The sequence below is a fragment of the Aythya ferina genome (genome assembly GCF_964211825.1).
Source record: "Aythya ferina genome assembly, chromosome: 1".
NCBI lineage: Eukaryota > Metazoa > Chordata > Aves > Anseriformes > Anatidae > Aythya > Aythya ferina.
Genome location: NC_140296.1, coordinates 165,480,858 through 165,497,445, shown reverse-complemented (window position 1 = coordinate 165,497,445; position 16,588 = coordinate 165,480,858). Strand labels below are relative to the sequence as shown.

Sequence of the window (16,588 nt, the reverse complement as noted above, 5' to 3'; positions counted from 1 at the left end):
ATTGCAGAATTAGGGTAGTGCAACAGGTAGCTTAAAACTTACATTGATCACAGTTCTGATCTTCTTTTCCATACAGATTTGTACACTTCTGATCTGTGATTCTTAAATACTACTTTAAGAATAAAATTATACAAAGAAGCATTTTCAGATTTTTTTTTCTGTCTAGATACGTGTTAAATTTTTATGTTTGCAGCATTAATTTAATTATTAGCCAAAAATAGGTATAAGAAGATCCTTTGTTTCATATCAACCCCACTGGTTTCCTATGTCTATGTTTCTTTCTTGTCTCTTTTTCATCAAGGCACATCAACATCAGATCACTGTTTTTGTAATTAATGCCTGTGATAAAACATTCTATTCAACCATTTTATAAAATTTTATTTTTAAAGCATAGTAATCAGTTTCTATTTAAAATAACTACTCTTTTCCAGCATAACACAGAGATCTGGAATGCAGCAGTTCTTCACATAGAACTTTGAGTATTTTCTTTTTACTTGAGTATTTTCTTTTTCAAAATCTTAGTAACAAGCTTTCCAATTACCAAGAGATGTGGTGGTGTTTTCAGGATGAGGATAAATCATAAAACTATGAGGATGAAGAAATATTGCTTTGCCACAATACTTTTTCCTCATTTGCTTAGAAAGGCATGATGTTCAATATTTATATTTTAATCAAAGAAAGTAATTGCAACATTAGTATGAGGATTGTGGATAGAAGTGTTCTGAATAAAGTTTTGGTTTTTTTAGCAGTATGCGCTTGAAGATTCTATCCAAGAAAACCAACTGAATCCAGGGATTTTCAAAGTAAAATGTACAATAGATTCATTAACAAGTATGTTAAATAACAAGGAAGGAAGAAAATTATGTACTCATCATGTTAGAATGTGAAGTCTCAGTGACAATTGCAGGAGTCAAGAAAGCAATACCTTGTCAAAATGCAGCTGTGGCATTGGAACTAAGATGTCATGGGAAAAGATTCAGAAGTTTCCAACTGGGCCTTCCACAATCAATGCAAAGAGGGGAGCTGGTGTCAGTAGGTGTCTCTGGCAAAGGAAGTAAGAGAAACTCCTCTTTGCTTGAGAGGGGAAACACAAGATTAGTTTAAGACAAGGAAAGAGGAAAGATCTTTGGTGAAGAGTATCTTTTTAAAGTATAATCAAAACAATGCATCTCTTTTTCCATTTTATACCTTTATGACAGTAAATCTATGTGTTTAAGGTAATGTACTTTATCCTGAAGTTTCTTCTGATGATAAACCTGAATAGTTTGATACACGAAAAACATTCCATCCCATCAGGTATTGTCATGGTTAAGAGGTTATTGCAATATCAACATGTACAGCTCCTGCAGCCCATTCTTGCAAGTGTCAGAGTTGCTTATGAATGGTTTGAAGAGCAGACAACACAGAGATCTAAGAGGAGATACAACAATTGGCCAATAATCAGGTAATATTCCCACTATGTGACCTGGTAGAGTTCGCTGGACTCTTAAACTGTAGAATCACATAATCACTCAGGTTGGAAGGGACCTTGAGTTGTCTTGCAGACTGGCCTGTTCAAAGCAGAATCAGCACTTTGTCCAGTCAAGTCTTGAAATACTTGTAGAGTGGAGATGCTACAATCACTGTGGGCAGGCTGTGTCAATGCTTAACTGTTGTTTTTGTAAACCTCCCTGTTTCAATTTATAATCATTGTCCCACAATGTTTTCCCATGGTGTACATCATGTACAAATAAGCATCATTATGATCCAGAAATACAGCTTACTTAATAAGTCTGACATGCAATAGCAACAATGAAATAGTCTGTCATATCATGTTTTGAATTCATATACAGGATATACAAATTTAGTGATATAAAAATTAAAAATGTTTTTAAAGACAAAACCCAGTAACTTTCTGAATATAAATTTTCAATAATTTTATTTTCAAATATTTATTTCAGGGCAGTTTCATTCAAAGTCAATATAATTTTGCAATTTTTTTTAATTATTTTTTTTTCTCTCTCCAGTGGAAAAGTTCCCTGGCTAAAATGTGCAAAAACAGATTCTCAGAAAGACAGCTTAAAAGCTCCCCTTACAGCTTTTCAGAGCTTATGCTTTATGACAGCACATCTGGGCTGAATTATGAAAAATATATTTGGAATTGCCATTCAAGCAAAAGGAAAATTCTTTATCACCTATAGATCCTGTATCAGTCTGGAAAGTACCCATTCTGAAACACTGTGGGGAAAAAAAATAATAATAATAATAAAAAAAAAGTAAAGCATGTCTGGATTTTGGTCATATTAATGAAAGGGGATTATAAGCTTTGCTATCATGTCAGGTTTTTCAAGTAGGGGATACAAGAGTGACCATGCAGCTTTGTAGAGTCAGTTCCAGAGGGGAGTGTGTCATCCTTTTTCTGTCAAAAGCCATCAGTCTTACGATGTTGTTGTTACTAGAAGTAGCTAGATTCTTAATAAGCCTTAAATTCAAAAAGCTGAATAAGGCAGCTTTCACTAAAATAAATAGATAAATAAATTTCACTTTCTTTGTTCTGCATTTGGTTTTCTACATTGTGCTGCTTCCCTTCAAAACAAATTTCAGCTGAGGAATCTTTTTATTCCATTTTAAGTACTCAGTTTATGATCTTCCATTTCTCTCCCCTCCTCACTCCTCCCCTCATATGTACTTTCCCTTTACTTCTATTCTCAGTATTTTCTCTTTCTATACTATTTTTGTTCCATTATCTTTTTGCCCCATCCCCTTCATCAGTCATGTTTCAGCTAAAGCATGAACAGAGAACCCATTTTACCCCTACAGATGTAGACTGAATGAAAAAGATCTTGAGCTTTCCTGAGCATAGGAATTACCTTATAGACTACCACAAGCTGGCTCAGAAAAATCTTGTTGTCTGTCAGGCTGGAACAACTAAACCCAGTTTGGGTAAATGAATTTTCAAGGTACACTACACTGGGCAACAGAAACAGAATGCTCCATAACCCTCAACATATTTATTGAGTGCTACTTGTCAAACCCAAGCTGAAATGAAAATTAGCTTGCCACCTCAGTTCCCTTGTAAATGCTACTGGACATTTAAAACATGGGCTTTGTTCAACTAAATCAGTTGCTGTCTGGTAAATTCTTATTGCTCATTCTGTAAGTAATTTGTTCCTGTTTTTACTTTGGAAAGAAGAGTAGCTCACTGTGGTTGTTGTTCCCTAGGTTTCTAAATGGACACTAACTCTAGTTTCTTTGTATATATTGTGAAATCTCGAAAAAGATGGAAACCAAACCCCCTTTTTCAACCACCTCGTCAGCACAAGTCAAGGCATTCAAAATTCACAGACTTGGGCCAGTTTGGTTTATAAAGACTCAAAAACTAAACCCTGTATTCTTTTAGAACTGTTTGATGAAATGTCCATGATTCAATTTACAGTTATTTGCATTGAAATTATATTTGGACAAATTGAATGTTTAAAATGGGTTACAAATCAATATGCTTTTAGTGGCTTGAAAAAATGGTCTTAATTTTTTTATTTATATGTCTGAATAAATTTAATAATAATTCGATGACTGCTGCAGGTGAGAAAACACATAGAACAATCTCAAAAAAAATCTGAATACATGATTTCAGTATTGTCTAAAAATAATGCAAGTGAATTCTGTGCTGTCATAACTTATTTCATTGTGAATTAGTATTATTCTTCATATATGAATAACAACAAAGTAGAATGGAAGGTTAGAGAATATATAATGAGTATGAAAAGACAACCAGTACAGGTAAGAAACTCATTTTTAGCAAAATATTCCTTGTATTGAAATATTTTTAAATATTCATCCTGAATTCTGCAGTGACATTAGAAACAGGAGACCCTGGGTCTAACATGTCATAACAGAAGTAATGTTCTATAGATGATTCAAGCTATGATCGTTATCATTATAAATACTGCTTTCATCATATTATAATTTTTCATTATTCAATGTTATGTATCCAACAAGTATTCTCACTGAAAGGGACAATGGTCTTTTCAAGATAGGAAACAAAAGACATTTTCAGTCCTATGCAAAGAAATTCAATGTTCAGTGAGTTATACTAGTCCTTAGAAAAAGGTTACATTTGGATTTTGTCATTGTGGTAAAACAAATACACTGTTTGTCCCACTGAGATATCACAGAATCACAGAATCACAGAATTTCTAGGTTGGAAGAGACCTCAAGATCATCGAGTCCAACCTCTGACCTAACGCTAGCAGTCCCCACTAAACCATATCCCTAAGCTCTACATCTAAACGTCTTTTGAAGACTTCCAGGGATGGTGACTCCACCACTTCCCTGGGGAGCCTGTTCCAATGCCTCACAACCCTTTCAGTAAAGAAGTTCTTCCTAACATCTAACCTAAAACTCCCCTGGCTCAACTTAAGCCCATTTCCCCTCGTCCTGTCACCAGGCACGTGGGAGAACAAACCAACTCCCACCTCGCTACAGCCTCCCTTGAGGTACCTATAGAGAGCGATAAGGTCGCCCCTGAGCCTCCTCTTCTCCAGGCTGAACAAGCCCAGCTCCCTCAGCCGCTCCTCGTAGGACTTGTTCTCCAGGCCCCTCACCAGCTTCGTCGCCCTTCTCTGCACCCGCTCAAGCACCTCCATGTCCTTCTTGTAGCGAGGGGCCCAAAACTGAACACAGTACTCGAGGTGCAGCCATATATATATTCATATAAGATCATAGCTGAAGGGTGTGGGGGGGCGGGGAGTTAATGTACTTATTTTTTTTATATATGAAAATTTGTGTGTGCCTTTTAAGTTATGCACATGTTGTGTATATTAATAAGTTTGTGTCCATGAGAATGCAACATGAATGCTATCTCCTGTTTTGGCATTAAAACACCAAATTAATAAGCTATAGTTGTGCAATGATACAAATACATAATGAATTATTAATATTTAATGGCCACAAGATAAGTCTGGAATGGAAATAATTTGTCACTAAAAACCATCAAACATTTTTTTCATGTATTTTTCATATTTAATTTCATCACAACACAGTATCATTGTTGATGCATGTAGCATGTGTAGACTAAAATCAGTACAGTTTTTAAATCAAACCTTTTAAAACTAGGGATTGGTATTAATAAACAAGGCTTCCACTACTAAAACATATGCAATTTTAGTTGTATGACCGTATCCTAAACTGACTGAGGCAGAACATTCCAGAATATGAACAAAATGGAGAATGTTCAGGAAAAGAGCAGGTACTCAGAGTTTTGTTTCACCCCCATTGTTTAGAGGGATATTTACATGTGCTATTCGAATCTTTCTCTGAAGATGGGGTCATTATTTTTTCCTGTGATACTTAGCTTTATTATCTGGTAAGGGTAATAGTACGGTACACAGATAGTAAGAAACTTGAAGCATGGGTGTGAAAAGAGGAGGAGGTTTTGGTTCCATTTTATAAGTGGGTCAGCAAAGCATATAATGCACAAGAGTATCCGTTCATTTTGTGTGTCCAGTGAGCATAAGACCTTTAACATCTTGATTCTTCCAGACTGCTGTATTTTTTGTATTGTATTTATAATGTAATGTGTAATGTATGTATAATGCATTAAAAGCCTGACTTGGAGGGACTTAAAATTGGACGGAGGCAAGACACACAGGTAGCAGGCTTCACTGTTATTTGAGGATAGCAGGAAAGTACGGAGAAGCTGAATTCAAAGCCGGGTACTTGGAGGGGAGTGTATATGGTATTGCATTTTGCTTCTATTTCTGCAACTGCTGATTCTTTTCTCTAGATTTCTTCCATCTGTAATAGTTCATCTTCTACACACACACAATCTTCCCGGAACTGTTCATGCTACCCTGTCACATTCTTGTGTGCTTTTTTCTGGTCTGTATACAAATACATGGTTCTGTCCCACCTCCTTCTCACCTTCTGTCCCTTCTTTCCTTTCTTCAGCTCACCTTTCCTTCCTGGGTTGTTGGGCTGGCTGGGTCCATTGGCACTGCCTACAGTTTCCATCTCTTTTCCCTATCTAGTCTTCTTGCCTGGTGCTGGTCCTAGGACATACAAATGTGTACATCCACCTCCTTAGAAAGATTATACTTATATTTATCTATTCCATTATTTCTGATTGAAAGCCAATCAAGTCTGTCTTGCATGCTTTTTCATACTTTCTGTTTGCCTGTAATAATTCATACAGATGAAATTGTCCTTTTGTTCTGCGTTCCTGTATGTAGTTCCATGGCAATATTCTTATAATTTTCTTCTTCTGTACAGTAGAAATCCCTGATACTTCCAGTTCTTAGCTGGAACAAATTGATTATCAATGGAAATTTGGTGATAGGGATGCTCATCTCTAGTCTGTACTACAAACAGAAGAAATGAGGATTTATTTTATTTTTTTTCCTGAAGGCTTGTCAATTAGCTGAATTTAGACACTCCACAGAAATCAGCACACCTCTGGTGGCAAGGTGAACCTTCTGCCGGAGAGGAAACAGGTGGGGAAGCAAAATTTCTTCATGAAACATTTACAGAAATTTTCCCCCCAAAATGTCTTTTTTCCCCAAGTAGTATATTTTTAATCATTTTGAGGAAGATACACAGTGTGGATATTTCAATGGCAAACAGATTTGGCACAGTAAACAGTAACATAATCAGAAGTACTGACAGCTCTTAAGAATAGGCCTGAGGTATTTGCCTATCACATAATGTTTAAAATAGTTTCTTCTACATCTCTTCATATGACAGAATTGATAAGTTGTGGACTGGAGATAAACATCTTTCACAGTAAACTGAATTTACTTCTTTATAAAATTCAGTATATAAATCATACTCATTAAGCAGTAGAGCAAAGCAAGAAAAAAATCAGTTATAGGATTTAATAGAGTATTGTGTTGAGATTTAAATGACTGTCATGAAAGGATAAAAAAAAAGTATTTGTTAGACTTTCATTAAGTGACAGTTTACTTCTATTGAAAAAGTTATGCCCATTTTCAAAAATTCATTTAATATTGTGCCATCTTCCTTTCTCAAGAAATCTGGTGAGTACTTGTTTACAGCATACTGTTTTTCTGTTTTGATTGTCAGAACCTTGGAAAATATCAAGGTCAAATACGGAATTGCAAATTAATGCAAAAGTGCATTTAATTTACTGATAGATCATCTACTCAAATGTTCCTATTTTTACACTTATAATTTTTTAATTGTAAAGGAGAGTAGTGAATTTAATGAGCTGAAACTGATGGCTTAGTGTTGTTAGTTGGAGATGGATTGGAGCTGGAATATTTTACTTGGGTGATACACACATTTTCTCACGGGAAAAAAAAAAAAAAAAATTCTCTGCCAATATAATTCAGTCCAGAACTGAAAAACAACAAAAAAATTACTAACTAAACTAATATTTAACATTCCTAGTCCATTATTAGCTCCACAGAAGATAACTTATTTGGGACATGATAGAAGTATTGTAGGAAAGGAAGAGTGAATATTAAGTTACTATAGATCTTACCACTGTCTAGTTGGCACTGTGATAACTGTGATAAGGCTGAAGCTAGGAAACGTTTTCTGAAATGCTAGATACCAACTCTAACAGCTTTCTCTATCCTAAGCAAAAACTCTTTATTTTCCGAATATCTTGAGAATTCCCATTCTGTAGAAGACTTTTCATTGGCTTCTTACACACGTACATTTGAATACATTTTGAGAAATATTTCTATCAAGAAATGTCAGGAATGTCTTTTATACTGAGGCAAAAGTATTTAAGTACATGTTCATGGGGCTTGCTTTCTTGCATATTTGAAGATATAAGTTAAAAGAAATGTATAATTAAATACTTGTTGTCTCAAGAAGAGACAAGTTATTTTAATTTATAAATTTTCAAAAATAAATCCACAGTATTAATTAGAAAGTAATTTAAAATGTATTATCCCACACTGGCAGTCGTGTTTAAGGCTTAGACAGTCTATTATCAAAGGTGTTGTGTAAGAAAAGCTAAACAGACATGAACTTGAGATTGATTTAGCAAAAATTCTTTTTGGAATTTACTGACTTAAATCCTCACAGCAGCACAAAAGCTGGTTGTAGAAAAGTGGGAAGTGACAAAACTGCTGATCTGCCTATTACGGACCAGTGGGAGGTTAGAAGTTAGGAGACTCAATATCAGACTTCGAACAAAGCTGACAACATTTTGCTCCTTGTATAAGCCCCTCCAGCTTTCTTTTGTACTCTAATTCCTGCAGAGAAAAATAAAAAATAAAAACAAAAAATTGCTGTGAATTGTTTGACTGTCAAGCAAATTGATATAAATGAAAACCTACAACTTAGGTTTAGCAATTTGCAGTGGTGATCTTAGGTTATCAATGATTATGGGCTCTGCAACTACAGAAGATGAACTGCTCCACACATTTCTAAAAATCCAAACAGTTAATCAGTGCAGCACTTTCATTTTAACCTCATCTTTTCATTTAAACCCTTCATCCTGTTTGCCATATGTGACAGTGAAGCTTGGAGGGAGAACTGTTTCAGAATGTCCTCATAGTGACTGAAAGTACAGACTGTCCCCAGCTAGCAGACAGAATGAGGCTGGGCTGTCAGTCAGGATACAGTTTTAAGTTAGAGACAGGATAATTTCAGACAAAATGGAAAATGAAATCACTTGGGCACAGGTCAGATGTCTTTTCCTACTTCCCTCCCAAACAATATATGATTTCTGGGCACACCTTGTGGTCTCATCCTTCTTCTCTCCTCCCTGCTACACCCTTCTCCCACATAGCTCTTCATGCCATTTCACTGGGGGAAGCTGCACAACAGATATAAATCTTATATTGTACTTAAACACTTTGGTGCTGAATTCTAGTCAGTCTGTGCTTCGTTGTAGCTGGATGAGTTTTATTGGAAGTCCGGCTTTCAGAAATACTGTGAACCTCTGATCTCTGTCATGGACCAATGTAGTCAGCAAAAACCCAAAGTTAATTCTTTTGGATTGTTGCTGAGCAGGTTTTAGATGTTTAGAGACCAGGGAAGAATCACAGAATGACAGAATGGTTAGGGTTGGAAGGGACCTCTGGAAGTCCTCTGGCCCAATCTCCTGACCAAGCAGGGCCTCCTACAGCAGGTTGCCCAAGACCATGTCCAGATGGCTTTTGAAGATCTCCAAGGATGAAGACTCCACAACCTCTCTGGACAACCTGTACCAGTGCTCTGTCAGCCACTTCCACCAGTTTTGTATCATCTGCAAATTTACTGAGAGTGCACTCTACCCCATCATGCAGGTTGTTAATGATGTTAAACCAAGTATACTCAGTACTGACCCCTGGGGTACTCCGCTCATTACTGGCCTCCAACTAGACATTGTACCACTGACTACTACCTCTGGGTCCAGCTGTTCAGCAAGTTTTCAATCCACCTCATGTCTACTCTACTTCAGCAGCTATGAGAATCTTATGGGGGACAGTGTCAAAGGCCTTGCTGAAGCCTGGGAAGACAATATCCTCTGCTCCCCTGACATCCATCAGGCTAATGATTGCAGTACAGAACCTTACCAGGTTGTTTAGGCATGACTTACCTTTGGTGAATCTATGCTGACTACTGATGATTTTCTTCTCTTTCATGTGCCTTGGAAATCGTTTCCAGGATTAGCTGTTCCATGACCTTCCCAGGGATCAAGGTGAAGCTGACCAGAAGATAGAAGTGACATTTACTTTCCTCCAGTTTTCAGGCACTTCTTCCAGTTGCCACAATCAAGCAGATTGTTGACAGTGGCCTCACAATCATTACAGGTGCACATCCTTCAAAGCCCATGAACTTGCATATGTCCAGTTTGATCAAGTATTCCCTGACTTGATCCTCTTCTAGCAAAGCTACATCTTCCTTGCTCCAGCCATTCAGCCTGGCCTCTGGGACCTGGGATTCATGAAGGCCAGTTTTGCTGGTAAGGACTGAGACTAGGAAAACATACAGTACCTCAGACTTTTCACTGTCCTGGGTAGGAAACTGTCCTGTTTCCTTCAGGAGAGGGGCCCCGTTTGCCCCAGTCTTCCTTTTGTCACTGACGTACTTGTTGCCCTTCTTGTTGCCCTTGATGCTCTTGCCTAGATTCAATTCACTCTGGGCTTTAGCTTTCCTAACCTGATCCCTGGCTACTCAGACAATGTCTGTGTAGTCCTTTCTCCTTAACTGTTATTGATTCCACTCTCTGGAGACTTCCTTTTTGTTCTTGAGTTTGTCCTGGAGCAATTTGTTCATCCATGCAGGCCTCCTAAGACTTTTACTTGATTTCTTCTTCGTTGGGATACATCACTCCAGAGCTTGGAGAAGGTGATCCTTGAATATTAACCAGCTTTCTTGGGCCCCTCTTTCCCAAAGTTAGCTCCAAATTTCTGTAGCCCTTTTTCTTATGCAGGATTCACCCTTCCTAGAACAAGAGCTTCCCTTGCATGAAAATGATGCAAAAAAAACCTTACATTTTAGTGATTTTGTAATAATATTGACTACCTGATGACATTTTGATAATAAGAAAATATAAATAATATTAAATATACAAGGTAATTTAGAATGGAAGCAGCACAGTAGCTTAATGGTGATTATTATTTATTAGAACATGGGTTTGAAAAAGCTATGTATAGTACAACATGGTATTGTATCCATACATGAAGGAGTGAAGATGAGCAAGAAGGAAGAGGATAATCAAATGTGAAATTTGACACATGGCATAAAATATAGGTGTGCCCTGTTTGCCTCCACACATATTAACCAAACCTAGCGCAAAAGAAGACATTTATTCCATATTGTTTGCACTTAGGAGCCAGCTTTATTCTCTAGAGCTGAAGGGTGGGAGGAGCAGATCAGAGCTCCCAGGAGGGGTGGAAAACAGGAGGTAGGAAGAAGCTCTGTAGTGATCTGTCAGTGTAACAGTGATAGCAAACATTTGTTCTCTCCCTTCACACTTCAGGAGGACACTAGGTACTAGCTAGGGAGAAAAGGGTAACAGAGAACAGAGATGAAAAATGATTCATTTAGATGATACAAATAAGTTGGCTTTCCAAACAGTGAGACCCTCAAACACTGCATGAGTGTTAGCAGTAGTGACTGATGGGCTGCTGGCTGGAACTATTTACACCAAGCTTTTGAATCCTCCACTTTTCCAGCTGAACAGTTAGTCACCCATAAGCCATCCCATTGGTTTCAGTTGTCAGAGGCATGGAAAGCCACAGGTGAATTACTTATGGATTCCTGGAGCTTGGATACTACTTAAGACTGGCCTATGTAAAGCTCAAGACAGAGCGCCCCTGTGCCATGACTGGAGCTGCATAACAGTGCTCCTGTACAAATCAATAAAGGTTTGCAGGTATGGAGGCTTTCCCAAGCTATGATTGCTGAAGTGAGACTGAAGATGAATAAAGTCTCAGGGAAGACATCATCAGTTCTGAGAGTAGTTTAAGCCTTTCACTTTTTGATTAGCTCTGAAGTGGTGCAGGAGAGTTTGCACATTGTCACTATCCCCACAGAATAACAGAGGCATGATAACTTCTTAAAGTTCAATCATAATTTCTCAAAGGTCAACAGAAGCTCCTTGGACTGTGCACTGATATCCCAGTTCAGTGGGAGCTCAGTCTCTGCCTGGAGTCGTAGGGCTGTGGCCTCCTGTTACCAGCTGTTCCTAGTCAGGCTAAACAAAGTTAAATGGCTCAGGTCAAGGAGTTCGGCATGGGAGGGACAGGGCCTCAAGCCTTTGGCTCTAGGTTTAAGCCTCTGTCTAACATCGAGTATCTCCAGGCTCCTTCACGGACTCCAGTGTCAGGGAAGGAAAAAAGAAAACATGAAGTATGGACTACAAACTAAACTGTAGTGTTGCTGTAGTCCAAGATTAGAAGTATTTTTGTTGAGAAGAGACTTTGTTGAGTCTCTTTTGTTGAGTGATTCATTGTTGTGACTGTGGAAGTTATGGAAGGAGTCTGTCCCTTCCTGACTTCAGCACAGATCATTCTCATAATGCATATAAATTACACTATACAGGAAAATTATTCATGTCTGAAGCTTCCTTATTATGTTGTTACACAGCTTGGTATTTTTTCCTTACCAGCAGCTAGGAAAATGTAGCAGCCAAAATCTGTGATTTGAGCTGCAACCACTTTTGAATGTGAAGTGTAAGCCATTTTTGTTCAAACCTCTGTCCGGCTGCAGGAGCTGTATTCTGTAGTTGCTGGGGGGAAAATAAAAATAAAATAAGCACTTTGGAAGCACCGTTGAAGAAAAATAAATGCTTACTGGACATTAAAGTTGAATGTCAAGCTAACTGCTGGTAATTTTGTTTTCACATGATGTCTTTTTTGATGGCCCGAAGCTAGTAGATTTCTCTTCATCCCCTTCTTGTTATTTCATCAATTCAAACCTGAAATATGAAGTATGTTTATTAGGAAACCAGTGTGGTCATTGCTATGAAAGGATGATGCTGACAGTGTAGCTGCTTATAAACTATTTGTGTGTTGCTTTGCCTGGAATTTGGACAAGCTAGCCACTGAAGCAGAAAAAGCACAGCCAGTGTTGTCAAATATTATTGGTGCAATGTGCCTTTATATGTGCCTGGCTGAGCAGCATCAAATGGCATTTGACATGGCTCTTTCCCAGGGCCATAGCTTGCTGCATATAGCAGACTCTCCGTGAAATCATTTTTTTTATTTTGTATTTATACACACATTGAATTTATAATCCATCAGGCTGATTTGCATGAATTTGTAAAATATTCCTCCACCTACTCTACTTAATTTTTTCATTTTGGATTAAGAAGTTACTTTCAAAAAATCATGGCATTTTTCCCAAAATAGCATCCTTTAATTGAATAAGCCTCAATGCATCTAACTATGATATACAGCAGTCATAAATATGTATTTGAAGATGTAAAAAGGCCTAAAATTAGTGATTTTTCAGCTCTCAAATTATACAAGTGTCTGTTTGTTTGTTTGTTGTTTGTTTTTTTTCGATTATTTCTTGGGTGAAGACTTTCAGACCCATAAGTTTGTTTGTTTTTTTTTGTTGTTTTTATTAAACACTGGATTCTTTCTGTTAGCTATAGTTAGGAAGAAATACATACAGCATTCATTGTCTCTGCCTTCAATGTAAATAGAAATCCACTGTGTAACATATTCTACATGGAAATCATGGGGCAATGCTACAGTATGTTCATGTAGCATTATATTCAAATAAACTGATGCTTTAACAGTATTTTTAAACACTTTCATTATTTACAAAAGCTATATTTTTGAATGAATTTTGTTGAATGTTCATTTTGGAATTCATAAAATATTTTTTCAGAGGCATAGTAAGTTCGATACCTTAGCTATTCAGGTTTAAAATGTAATAGATGTTGACTTGTCATATTTCACTTTTTGAACAAGTCTCCTATCCCAATAAATGATGTGAAGAATAGATGTCAGCAATGAGAACAGATAACTGGTATGTGTGAAGAGTCGTTTCTATTTTAGCTGAATTTTGACTAATCTAGACCAAATAATAGTGGCATCTTTTCTGCATGCTGTTTCTATTTCTCTGTTCACTTTAGACTGAGATAAAAAACACCTGCCAATCCATATTGAAGCATTTGTGTCTCATTGATTGATACCTGTGGGGACTATCCCAGTAATGACCGTGTAACGACTTGGGGGTGCAAATGATCTCTCTGTCTAGTCTTGTGTGGGATAATTCCCTACAGAGAAGGACAAAATGGTCAAAGCCTCAGTGCTACTCTGCCCTAGACTTGTCTTTTTCACTAAGATTTTGTTCACCATACCTCCTGCTTGCTGCTGGCTGCAAATGTTTTGTTGGTGGTGGTGGGGTTTTGTTTGTTTGTTTGTTTTTGTTTTTTAACCCTGGCTTATGAAATTATGTTTTTATTAAATCCTGTGCAGTATGTTGTTAACTTGGTAAGAAAAATCTCTGCATTAACTTTTAACTCAGATAATAGCCTAGCCTGTTTTGTTTTAATTCAAAATCAAATTCCAGGGAAAGCAATATGTAGTGGATTTTTTAACAAGCTAAAATGAAGTTTAGTAGGGACATCTTGTCAAGCTATTTAGGATTTATCACCTTGTGTCACCCATTTACTGAACTGAATTATTATAAGTTGGTAGTCATAAATATACCATTAGTATATAATATGTTGCTACTTTAAATAAAGATTTGTATTCTAAACTAGTTTCAAAGAACACCACTACTTGAGTCTCCCTCCTAATTTAGGCAATATAATTAATTCATTGTTGCAGTGTTCTTTTTTTCCCTTGAAGAATGAAGGAGGAAAGGGAAGGCAGGAAAGGGGAAAGAAGATGTTAGAAAAACTATTAATCAGCTGTTGTCAAATGTACAGAATAAACCAGCTGGATCAGAAGCAAAGGAGGAAACATATAATCTTTTCCAGTTATAGCAATATTGGAACATTAGTTCTAGAATTAGCTTAAAATATTTCAGATGTGAACATCGTGTTCTCTTTAATAACATTGCACATCCTCATAAATATTGAGATAGAAATAGCTTTTGGGTACTTCAAACTTACTGTGGTTTACCATTGTTTAATAAGAGCACATGCAAACCATGCTATTGCATACACTTTATATTCAGTGTTCACCTAGGAATACTTAGTTCTGGGGGTTTAAAGGAACATGATTTTCAGTGTACACTGGACGTTAGTTCTATAAAAAACAAGATTTCTTTAACGTGAGCCAAATGGTACCAACAGTCATCAGTTCAGAAAGTCATGGATCTAGCGCATTTGTTATGGTCCAGGTGAAGAACTACAGCTTGTCAATGGTGGCTTCTTAATGACTTTTTTATGTTCTTTCCTGAGCGAATATGCATTTTCCAAAGATGGATCTGATTTAAGAAAAACAAGACTTTTTATGATCTCAAAATTGATGGCTTGCCACATACGATTTCAGATTATGTGAGTAACACACTAAACAAGATATTCTGGAGAACGAATTTGAATTGGTCCAGTATATTAGTATTGATTTTTTTTGTCCTTTGAAGCTTCACTGATACAAATGTGGAAATAACTGCATGAAGCACAAACCAGAAGCCAACATCTATGTAAGTACACTACTTAGCAGTGGTCCACTTGTGTTTAACACTTGTTTGATATCCAGAAAGCAATGACATTAAATCAGGGTTAGTGTTCATTCCAGTTCACATCTTCAAAGCAGTATCTTGAACTAAATGCATTGATTTCAGGCTGTCAATTATAACCAGAGTATTGAAAAGCTGCCTTTAACAGTATAAGCGTATTTTCTTGCATTTTATGGAAACCGTTTACCCTAGACAACGTGCCAAGGGATATTTTATGCTGTGTTATTCAAATATTGTTATTCAAATCATTGAAAGTGCATTAAAACCAAAAATTGAAAATAATTTGACAAAAAAAATAATAAAGTTAAAAAAGATATCATTTGCAAGTGTGCAATTTTGAGGGGGAAAAATAAGTTGATGGTTTTTCCTTACATAGGAACAAAAGTTTAAAGCATATTATTTCCAAGTCTGGAAACTCCTTGTAGAATTGCCCTTTGTAAGTGCATGAAAACCTTAAATAGTCATTAAGCTAAGAATGTATGTTCAGGGAATATGTTATATTAATTATTGCAAATCATTTATTGTGTCTGAACAATATAAAATTAATTTTTTTTCTGATTTTATTCCAGTTACCAAATTTACTATGATTCTAGAATACCTTTTATGAACGTAGAAATACATTAGAAAGGAATGAACTTTTAAAATTATGTTTCAGATTTGTTTTAATAAATCAGAAGAAACAAAATGGGATAAAGTAAATATTGTTCTTTTTCTATTCCCAGTAAGTTAATTTTAGCACTTGTGAAATGATAAAGTGTGTTTCTTATCTATTACATCTGAATATTGCAAAGCTTTTCCATCTCTACATTTATTGGGCAGGCTTAACCTTCCCTTCTATATATTACCCTGAAATAAAAAGTAAAAATACAATAATGTAACTATGTGAAATACTCATAATAATAGGTAGTCTTTTCTACTATTGAAATACATATGTGAGCGCATGAAGAGTGTAAAACTCAGCCAACAAGGAAATGTAATTCTTTTGGAAAGATTCTGTGAAGAAACATTATGGAATTCAAAAACCTTTTTTGTTCTTGTAAGTCAGGGCTAACTTGGGTTTGGAGAGGCCACTCAAGTGTTCTGCTCTTGCACTGTCTCAGTGTCTATGAATGTGAGCACGTGGAGGACCTACAGGGCTTAAGAATCTTTTCACACATTCATTAGGGCATCTTCATATTCTCCAAGAATATTTATACCTAAAAAGGGTATCTCCGACTATTGAGTACCAATTAACGTTAGAGGTCTAAGCATACATCTATACGTTTTGTAAATTGTATTAATATTTGTAAAACTTAAAAACAAAATGGAGGAGATCACTGTAACTAAATAAGATTAGCTGCCTTATCAGGCCTTTACTCGAGTGAAGCTTATTGTTTGACTACGACTCAGAAGTGCTCTGAGACAAAACAGTGATCTCCTTTCACATAATTACATTTGTTTTCTCTAATGATTAACAGATGATCCCGTCACTCTTATTTGAGAGTTCCTAATCCTCTTCATGTGT

General features: G+C 36.4%; 1 protein-coding gene across 6 annotated transcripts in view; it reads left to right on the top strand.

The window, feature by feature from the left end:
* Positions 1-16,588, top strand: part of SYT1 (synaptotagmin 1) — a 360,501-nt gene that overhangs the window by 143,212 nt on the left and 200,701 nt on the right. The window contains exon 1 of one of the 6 annotated variants that reach the window (XM_084528066.1): positions 6,450-6,470. The exons of the other annotated variants lie outside the window; for them this stretch is intronic. The gene's annotated coding sequence lies outside the window, so the exon portion shown is untranslated. Of the gene's footprint in view, positions 1-6,449; positions 6,471-16,588 lie in introns of those variants that run through there. 6 annotated transcript variants of the gene reach the window in all.